We start from the raw sequence: 10,036 nt of genomic DNA, 5'->3' as shown, positions 1-10,036 counted from the left end.
CTGGGAAAGCACAGCAGATCAGGCAGCATTTGAGGAGCAGGAGAATCGACGTTTCGGGAAAGAGCCTGATGAACGACACTTGCGCAAAAAAAAAATATTCTCCTGCTCCTCGGATGCTGCCTTACCTGATGTGGTTTTCCAGCACCCCAATCTCGAATCTGAAAATAGTCTCAGCCTATCAAGCCTTTCATTATAACTCAAACCTTCCACTGGCAACAAGCGTGTATACCTTTTGTGGACCTATTCAAGCTGAATAATATCATTCCCACAACTGGGCGACCAGAACTGGACATAAAATTCCAGAAGACGCCTCAACAATGTCCTGCAAAACTTCAACATAACGTCCGAACTACTATACACAAAGGACTGAGCAATGAAGGGACGTATGTTAAATGCCTTTGAACCATCTTGTCTGTTGGTAATGCAAATTACAAGGAATTATGTACCTGCACTCCGAGCTTCCCTGTTCTCCAACATCCGCAAAGCCATACTCTTTTTGTTGTACCAAAATGCAATACCTTCCATTTATCCAGATTGAACTCCATGTTACATTTTTCAGTCCAACGACTCATTGGATTAAGATCCTTTTGAAACTTAGATCATCTTCCTCACTGTCTACAATTCTGGTGTCACCTGCAAACCTATGAAGCATGTCTGCAGTGAGTTCCACTGTTTTCTCATATAGATCAATGTTTCATATTTACTTGTAGTTGCCGTGATTTAGCAGTGTGCAGATCATAGAACAGTTAGTCATGCAATTAACCATGAGAAAGAAAGCTGCAGACTACAGGGAGATATAAAACAATTGGAAATAAAAATGGTGAAAGCAATTCATTCCACGGAAGTGGGTGATAATGAAGCAAATTTAAACTTCAAACCAGCTGCTCACGCTCCAGTTGTGGCACTCAGCTGTCTCAGCAAGATGCACTGTAGATCGCTGTTATTATAAACGGGAACAGATTTTCCCTTCTGCCCCGCTTTTGACCAGGAGCACTCCCAATCTTGGAATTGCTTGCGCCTCTAAACCATCATAGAAATACCTTGCATTCTCCGGTTGCCTCTCTTGAGCCATCGAGTATCTCTGCGACCTCATTCCCATCTTGATTTCAAGTTGGTTATTCGCGACTGCGCCACTCAGTTCCTCTGATTCTGGGGCAGGGAACTGGGACAATGTGGCAGCAGTGGTTACTGCCTTGTGTGGGGAAACTCGAGAAGTCACCGATGTTAAACTGCATTGCTATTGAAGCATACATTTCAACAAAAGCTTGGTAAAAAGAATGACTGCAGATGCTGGAAATTAGATTCTGGATTAGTGGTGCTGGAAGAGCACAGCAGTTCAGGCAGCATCCGAGGAGCAGTAAAATCGACGTTTCGGGCAAAAGCTCGTCATCAAGAATTCAGGCAGAGAGCCTGAAGGGTGGAGAGATCAGTGAGAGGAGGGAGGGGGTGGGGAGAAAGTAGCATAGAGTACAATAGTTAAGTGGGGGAGGGGATGAAGGTGATAGGTCGGGGGGAAGGGTGGAATGGATAGGTGGAATAGATGATAGGCAGGTAGGACAAGTCAGGACAAGTCATGGGGATAGTGCTGAGCTGGAAGTTTGGAAATGGGGTGAGGTGGGGGAAGGGGAAATGAGGAAACTGTTGAAGTCCACATTGATGTCCCCGGAGTCTTTGATGTTTTGGAGAAATCTATTTATCTCAGCCTTCAACACATTAATGATGGAATCACCACAGCCACTGGGTGAACCGATATTAAACGGTCAGCCCATTCTGAGTTCCCACATATCTGCCACTGTTCGCTAAGCACTGATATTTTGGATTTGGTGCTCTGCCTAACATTTCTTATGATATTGTACTTATTGCGTGAGCTCTGTGTGTTCGTCTGTGGGTTGCCGTGATCGTATAGTGGTTAGTGCTCTGCGTTGTGGCCGCAGCAACCTCGGTTCGAATCCGAGTCACGGCAGTAACAGCTCTGTGTGTCCCAGTCTTTTGTGAAACACAAAGGAATCAGTTGTTTTAAAGTTTTGATTTTCTCCAAGGTGATTGTTTTTTTTCCTTCAACCTCTGCTCGCTCACATCTCTGTGTTTCATATGTCAGAATTCAAATCCACCCGTTCTCAGAGATTTCTTCCCTCCTACGATCACGAACCGAACTTTCCATCCCATACCCATTTCATTAATTTGGAGATGCTGGTGTTGGACTGTGGAGTACAAAGTTAAAAATGACCCAAAACCAGGTTATGGTCTTACAGGTTTAATGGAAGCACTAGCTTTCGGAGCGCAGCTCTTTCATCATGTGTTTGAGGAGTCATTTCCTATTTCATTAAGGCACTGCAGAATCTAATACTGACTCTCCCATTGATACCGATCAGTCTGTGTGGCTGCAGTCACTGTTGCTGGGTGAACGTGCTCCAACCCCACCATCGGGACCTGCAGACCATTTGATCCATTTGGTTACCACTGTTGTGAGTTCAATGCTCATGTAGCAGCTTTTACTGATGTGGACCAGATATTATTGCGGGGGGTCAAGCTCAGAAAATTGGCACAGAACAGTATCGGGGAAAAGCGACTTAATTGGATAAGATCAGTTTCACTGCTCTTCTGCAATGGCCAAGCGCTATTACCACTGAACACTGAACTATTAATTCAGACACCTGGGACCTGGGTTTGACTCCGACCATGCTCGGTGGTAGAATTGGGATTCAATAAATATCCGGAATTACGAATCTTATAACTCCTATATATCCATGTTCAATTGTTGAGAAAAAACAAATCCATCTGACGCCATTTAAGGAATGAAACTGTCATTCTTACCTGCTCGGGCCTCCATGTCACTCCACACTCACTACAATATGGTTGAGTCTCAACTGCCCGCTGTGCAATTAGGGATACCAATCAATACTGCCGAGCCAGCGACGCCCTCATACTGTAACAGAACAGGAAAAAATAGTTCATTCGGCCCTAGCTAGATTACTGTGTGCAGTTCTGCAATTCAGAGTACTGCATGGATGTGATCGCACTGGGAACGTTGCAGGAGAGATTCACTGGGATATTGTCTGGGCTGAAAAGTTTCAGTTGTGAGGAGAGATTGGACAGACTGGGGTTGTTTGTCGCCGAGCGGAGGAGATTGGAGAAGACATGACTGAGATGTACTAAATGCTGAGGGATATGGATGGGATAGACTGAAAGAAGCCTTTGTTATTTATGTAGAGGTGGAACACTGGGGCCAAGAGATTTCGGGAAAAGGCAGAAAGGTTAGAGTAGATTTGCGGAAAGGGTCAGAGAGGCGGAAATCATTCTCACCTTAAAAAAAATTGAGATGTTAATTTGCGATGCCAAAACATGTAAGATAATGGGCTAAACGATGGAAAACTTGATTCAGGTCGTTAAGCAGTTGTGTTGGACAAGTGCGGACACAACAGGCTGAAGGGTCTCCTTCGATGTTGTTGTCCTCCACAGTATCGTGGTTAGTGTCCCGCCTGTCACAGGGTTCAATCCCCCGCTGGGGGCATCGTAAATGTTTTAAACCTGTCGCTCTGTTCCCCAGTGAAGGTTATTAATGGCTGGCCTTCCATTCTCGATGGGACATGTCACAGGAAGGACTGTGCTGTCTGAATCAGAGTGGGGAAGGACTGCAGCTCCCGGTGAGACAGTGTCAGTGAAAGTGCAAACACGTAACTTCAGCACATTGTGTTTGTTTTGCAATGAAAACCATTATATAGAGTCGTTCCTGACTGATATGTTTATTTAAAGCAGGAATCTGAGGAAGAAAACAGAATAAACTCATTCAGATCTGAGCGCAGAGACATTTCCAGCAGAACTACTGAGGTTGTACAGCGGAGAACCGCTTTTGGATGCATTGAATTCGGGTTGGTGGGCGCAGCTTGCTTTCACTGGGCGGAGTTGCCAGTGTGTAAATGATACAGATAGTGTTCAATGTGATGGTACATTTGTTCAGTGGTTCGCACTGCTCTTAACTCTATAGGTCAGGTGAATTTGCCATGTTAAATTGCGCTGATGTGTCCAGGGAGTGAATTCAGTAAGTTAAGTGAATTAGCCATGGGTAACGCGGTAATAAGGTCAGCAGTCACACGATGCCAGGTTTTATTCCAGCAGGTTTAGTTGAAATCACAAGCCAGAGGCCTGCGGGGATAGAGACAAGAGCTAGGTCTGGTTGAGATGCTGTTCAGAGTCTCCCTACAGACTCGATTGTCTGAACTGTACTTTCTGCATTGGAGGGAATCGGAGATTCTATCAGAGAGGACACTGTCAGCGTTTACTGGGCTGCTAAGACATTGGAGACGATGCTGACGGCATTTAGTGGGGATGGAGTTTTATTTATTTGTGTTTTGGAAAATTCGAAACTAAACCAAGAAAAACAGAATGGAAGTTTTCCAGAGTATTTGAGGTTTGGAGAGAGTAAATATGTGGCAAATTCACTCTTTCAAGTTCATAAATTTCTGAAAGTCAAGATTTCAAAACCATAGATGTAGGACAAAGAAATAATGGGAGCAGATTTTTTGTCATTCAGACAATCCGTTTCCAAAATATTTGGAAAGGCACATTTAGAGACACAGAAACAGCGAGTTTCACCAGGAGAGAGACAGCCTGTGGCCAGGTAAAAGTGTAAAGGACGGTGTCGGGGGTAGATGGTGCGAGGAAACAATATCTAATTTGGACGACTTCAGATGCAAAGAAATATCGGAAACGTCTGCAGCTGAGTAAGATTCAGCAAAAAGAAAACTCATAGTTTTGAAAGATTTCTATTAATATTCCACATGAAGCATTATAAATGGAACTGAGCAGATTTTGTCTATTGTCAAGACACAGCTATTCCATAATGAATAGGAAGTGAACGGTCTCTTGGAGATCGAGTTCCTGCTTTAATCCCATGCCTTAAAGATGGGAGGACGATCGCCATGATGTTGGATTCATTTGATACCCATTGAAATCTGCCAAAGTTACTGAGCATCAAAACTGCCATCTTGTTTTGTAGTACAACCTTCTGTTTTTTCTCATGAGTATTTTCTTTAAGCTGAAATAAATTCGGAGCAAAATTGAATGCAACATTTAACGTGGAGAATCTTGCTCTTGCCCTTCATTGCACCGGAGATTTGTAATAAATCGATACCTCATCAAAGTCGAAGTAAAGCAATTTGATTCTGTTGTAAATTACATTGGGATAATGAAAAGGAGTGCAAACGCTTCTTTTCTCCTTTCATTCCATCTTGACTTTCTATGAATTTACATCGAATGAAAGGGTAACAAATAAGGAGAGATCGGGTGCAATAGTTTATCCAGTGGGATTGTGAATTTTAATGTAACACTCCACACAAAGTTCTGATCAGTATTTTTAACAGTCAATTGAATTGGAACCGCAGAAAACCTTTCCAATGAAACGAATCTTTCATTCTTTCACAACCTTTTGCTGTGTGAATCATACCACGATCCATCATACAGCGTGATCACCAAGTTGGCAACAATATTAGATCCACCAATTTTCTTTAGCAATCACAACATCTGCACATACCCATCTGCGGTGTGCCCAGTGCCATTTGTTGTGTCCAGGCCACAGCACATTTCCTGTTCATGAACTTATGAGCTTTGTTCCTGATCTGTCTGATCAGTTTGAGAAACCTTTTCTATTACTTCATTCCATCCCCTCAGAATTCTAAAGGTATCAATAAAATAAGGCATTAGACCAAATGATGTAGGATTGGAAACCGGCCATTCAGCCCATCGAGTCTGCTCCACCATTCAACAAACTCATGGCTGATCTGATAATCCTCAACTCCATTCTCCAGCATTGTCTCGACAAAGCTTCATCGTCTTTCTGGTTAAATATCTGTCTGGCACAGTTTAAAAATACCAACAACGCAGCCTTAACAACAATTTCGGCAAGGAGTTCCACCGATCCAGTGGCCCCTGAGCAAAGAAATTACTCCTCATTTCTGAATTAAATAGGCAATATCTAATTCTGAGTTCATGTCCTCTGATGCTCTCCTCATACCAAAGGGTGAACCACCTGCCCATAACTACCCTATCAAGATCCCATGAATATTGAACGTTTATAAATGTTATTATGTGATTATAGAGCTCCCCTCCCTCTCCTTTGTTTCAAGGAGAATAATCCCAGCCTAACCAATCATTCCACGAAGCTCCATTTTCTCCAGTGTTGACAACATGTTCATTAATCTCTGCTGTCCCCTGCAGCGTCCTTACATATTATTAAGGCAGGTGGAGATATTTATGCGAAGAAACGGTTGAAATTTCAAGCACAGACGGGAATTGGATCTTGAAATCAAACAGCGACTGGAATCAGATTGGTCCACACAAGGACGAAATAGAGTAATGATCACGCTGACAAATGCGAATCTAATCTTATCTCATTAACATTCAATAACTTTACTGTAAACAAATTACCCCGTGTAAGTGTCCACAGAGCTGTTATTTCGGGGGAAAAAACTTATAGAAACTGGCTACATAAACACTTTGACAACAATAACATGTTCTTGAGACATTTTTTGGTTATAAACTCAACTCATTGTTCTGTGAATCCTACATCGTTTGCAAGCCACAAATGAGACATGGAATATAACTCTCTCCATTTGCCTAGATGGATATAACTTCAATAACACTTAAGGAACTGGACACAGTCCACGACAATGCAGTCACTTGAGTGTATCCTCTCCAACACCTGCAATATTCATTTCTTTCACCGCTAAGGCGCAATTACAGCAGAGTGCACCAACTATAAGATGCACTGGAATAAGTCATTCGGGCATTTTTGACAACCTTCAAAGCTCAACAGCGATACTGACTATAAGGACAAGGTTGGAAGATGCAACGAAACGCCACCATTTTCAAGTTACCCTCCAAGGCCCATAGCAACCTGACTTGGAAAGGAATCAGTGAGAAACTCATTGGTGAAACGGTCTTGATGGGCAAAGTTGCATACTTCAGCCTTCCATCTTTTATCTTACAATTTTAAGAAAAATGTTGATTTATGCGGTGACCAGACTTGTGCTCAGTCCTTTAGCTGTTCCCTAAACTGGTGGTTACTAAAGTTCTGCTATCATCCACAGCCTGTGGTCAACAATCGAAAATATCCGAAAACCCTCTCAATCAACTGACTCCCCTTCAGATTAGAGTGGTGTTGGAGAAGCACAGCAGGTCCGGCGGCATCTGAGGAGCAGGAAAAATGGACGTTTCAGGCAAAAGCTATTCATCAGGAATGAGACTGGGATCACATGGGATGGATAGATAAATGGGAAGGGGGTGGGGCTGGGGAGAAGGTAGCGGAGAGTGCTGTAGGTGAATGCAGGTGGGGGGTGAACATGATATGGCAGAGAAGAAGGTGGACTGGATAGGTGGGAATGAAGATGCACAGGTGGGACAAGTCAGGCGGACAGTGTTGAGCTGGAAGGTGGGAACTGGGGTAAGGTAGGGGGAGGGGAAATGAGGCAACGAGTGAAGTCCAAATTGATGCCATGGGGTTGAACGGTCCCGAGGCAGATGATGAGGCTTTCTTCCTCCAGGCATCGGGTCGTGAGGCAGTGGCGATACAGGAGGCCCAGGACCTTCATGTCCTCGGGAGAGTGGGAGGAGGAGTTGAAATGTTTGGCCATGGGGCACTGGGGTTATTTCTTGTGGGTATCCTGGAGATATTCTCTGAAGTGTTGTGTGAGAACACATCTCCTCTCTCCAACTTAGAGGAGACCGCATCGGGCGGAATGTATACAAGAAATGGCATGTGTGAAAGTGCAGGAGAAACTTTGATGGATGGGGAAGCCTCCATTTGAGCCTTGGACAGAGGTGAGGAGGTAGATGTGGGTGCAGGTTTTGCACTTCCTGCAGTGACAGGGAAATTTATATTTCCCTCCCCACCCCTATCCACTTTTGACAAAGACTCTTTCCTCCACGACTACCTAGTCAAGTCCAGGCCCTCTAATGACCCACCCTCCCCTCACGGCACCTTCCCCTGCCACCACAAGAATTGCAAAACATGCACCCACATCTTCCCTCTTACATCCTTCCAAGGCTCCAATGAGCCTTCCATATCCATCAAATGTCCGTGTGCACTTCCACACATGTCATTTATTGCATCTGTTACTCGCGATGCGGTCTCCTCTACATTGGGGCCAACAGACACATTCTCGGAGAGCGCTTCAGAGAACATTTCCAGGGAACCCGCAACATTCAACTCCAACACCCCATGACCAAAAACATCAATTACCACGTCCCCCGACTCTCCCAAGGACATGCAGTTCCTGGGTCTCCTCCACACCATTCCCTCACCACCAGACGCCAGATCTTCCACCTCGGGAGCCTCAACCCCAGGGCATCAACGTGGTCTTCACCAGTTTTCTCATCTCTCCACGGCCACCTTATCCGAGTTCCAAATTTCTAACTTGGCACCATCCTACTGACCTGTCCCACTTGTCTATCTTCCTTTCGACCTATCCGCTCCACCCTCTTCTCCGATCTATCACCTTTAACCCCATCTCTATCCACCTCTTGCACTCTCAGCTAAATTTTTCCCAGACCCAGTCCTCCCGTTTATCTCTCCACCCTCGAGGCTCCCAGCTTTATTCCTGATGAAGGGCGTTTGCCCGAAAGGTTATTTTTTTCTGCAACTCGGATGCTGCCTGACCTGCTGTGCTTCTTCAGCACCACTCTAATCTTGATTCTGATTTCCTGCACCTGCAGTACGCACTTCCGTTATTCTGATTCCCCTGTCCATTGATCTTGAATAGGCTGTTGCTAAAGTTTCAGCATCATTTCCCTGCTCTTATATTCCCAACTGCGGTCAAGAACAGAAAGTATCTCCAACCCCTCGAGACCACTTGATCCCTTGTCCAATCACCTTCAAACATTCGTGAATGTCTACTCCAATTTCTCTTTTATTACTTTAAACCTCTCAGTATTCACACTGTTCTCATTGTGCGTCCTCAAATTCATTATCACTCACTTAACTGGATTGAATTCCTTTCAGCACATTTTCTTGCCAATTGTTTCCAATCTCCCTGCAGTCTATGGCTTTCTTCCTCGTGGTTAACGACATGACTAATTGTTACCTGATTTTCAAACTGCTAAATGATGGCCACAACAAATAATTAAAAATCGTTGACCTATATGAGAAAACAATAGAACTCATCGAAGCCATGGTTCATAAGCTTGCAGAGGACAGCAGAATAGGAGACTGTGAAGAAGGTGATCTAAGATTCCAGAAGGATCTTAATCCATTGCGTCTTTGGGCTGAAAAATGTCACATGCGTTTTGCTACATCAAATAAGAGTAGGGCTTATACAATTAATGATCGGGCGTCGCATCGTGTTATGGAACACGGAGGCCAGGAATGCAAGTACATAATTAATTTTAGTTTACTTCATATATAGACAGAATGGTTAAAAAAAACGTCATCCTGCCTTCGTTGCTCAGTCCTTTGAGCGTAGGAGTTGGTACGTTATGTTGAAGTTGAATCGGACATTGGGTGTTGCGTCTTCTGGAATACTGTGTCCAGTTCTTGTCGCCCAGCATAGCAAGGAAATGATTCAGCTGGAGTAGGTTTAGAACAGGTATACCAGCGTATGGCTACTGGGGAAGGTTTGTGTTTTAACGAAAGGCTGGATAGGCTGAGAATATTTTCACTCGAGAACTGAAGTTTGAAAGGTGACCTGATGGAAATTTATAAATTATTGAGAGTTCGGCTCGAGTTAACTGTAACTGTCTTTTCTCCAAGGAGGGGGGACTTCAAGACGAGAGGGTAAATGTTTAAAGTGAAAAGAGGGATTTAAAATAAGAGATGAGAGGCTTTTTTTTAACAGAGGATGGTTTATGTGTGCAATTCACTTCCTGAGGCAGTGATGAATGAAAGTACATTTACAATATTTACAGGATATTTGGATCGATAAATGAATTGGAAAGTTTCAGTGGGATTAAAAAAAGCTATTCATACATGCCTAGTACACTACTTATTGCCCAGAAGGAAGTTCAGAATCAACCACGATATTATGGATCTGGAGTCACACACCAG

General features: G+C 43.9%; 1 non-coding gene across 1 annotated transcript; it reads left to right on the top strand.

Annotated features, from left to right (window-relative positions):
* The first annotated feature begins 1,891 nt into the window (after positions 1-1,891).
* Positions 1,892-1,963, top strand: trnah-gug (transfer RNA histidin (anticodon GUG)). The gene has a single exon. It is a non-coding gene; the product is annotated as a tRNA-His (tRNA).
* Positions 1,964-10,036: the final 8,073 nt, after the last annotated feature.

Source organism: Chiloscyllium punctatum, chromosome 12, assembly GCF_047496795.1.
Source record: "Chiloscyllium punctatum isolate Juve2018m chromosome 12, sChiPun1.3, whole genome shotgun sequence".
NCBI lineage: Eukaryota > Metazoa > Chordata > Chondrichthyes > Orectolobiformes > Hemiscylliidae > Chiloscyllium > Chiloscyllium punctatum.
This window is presented reverse-complemented; position numbering and strand designations above follow the sequence as displayed.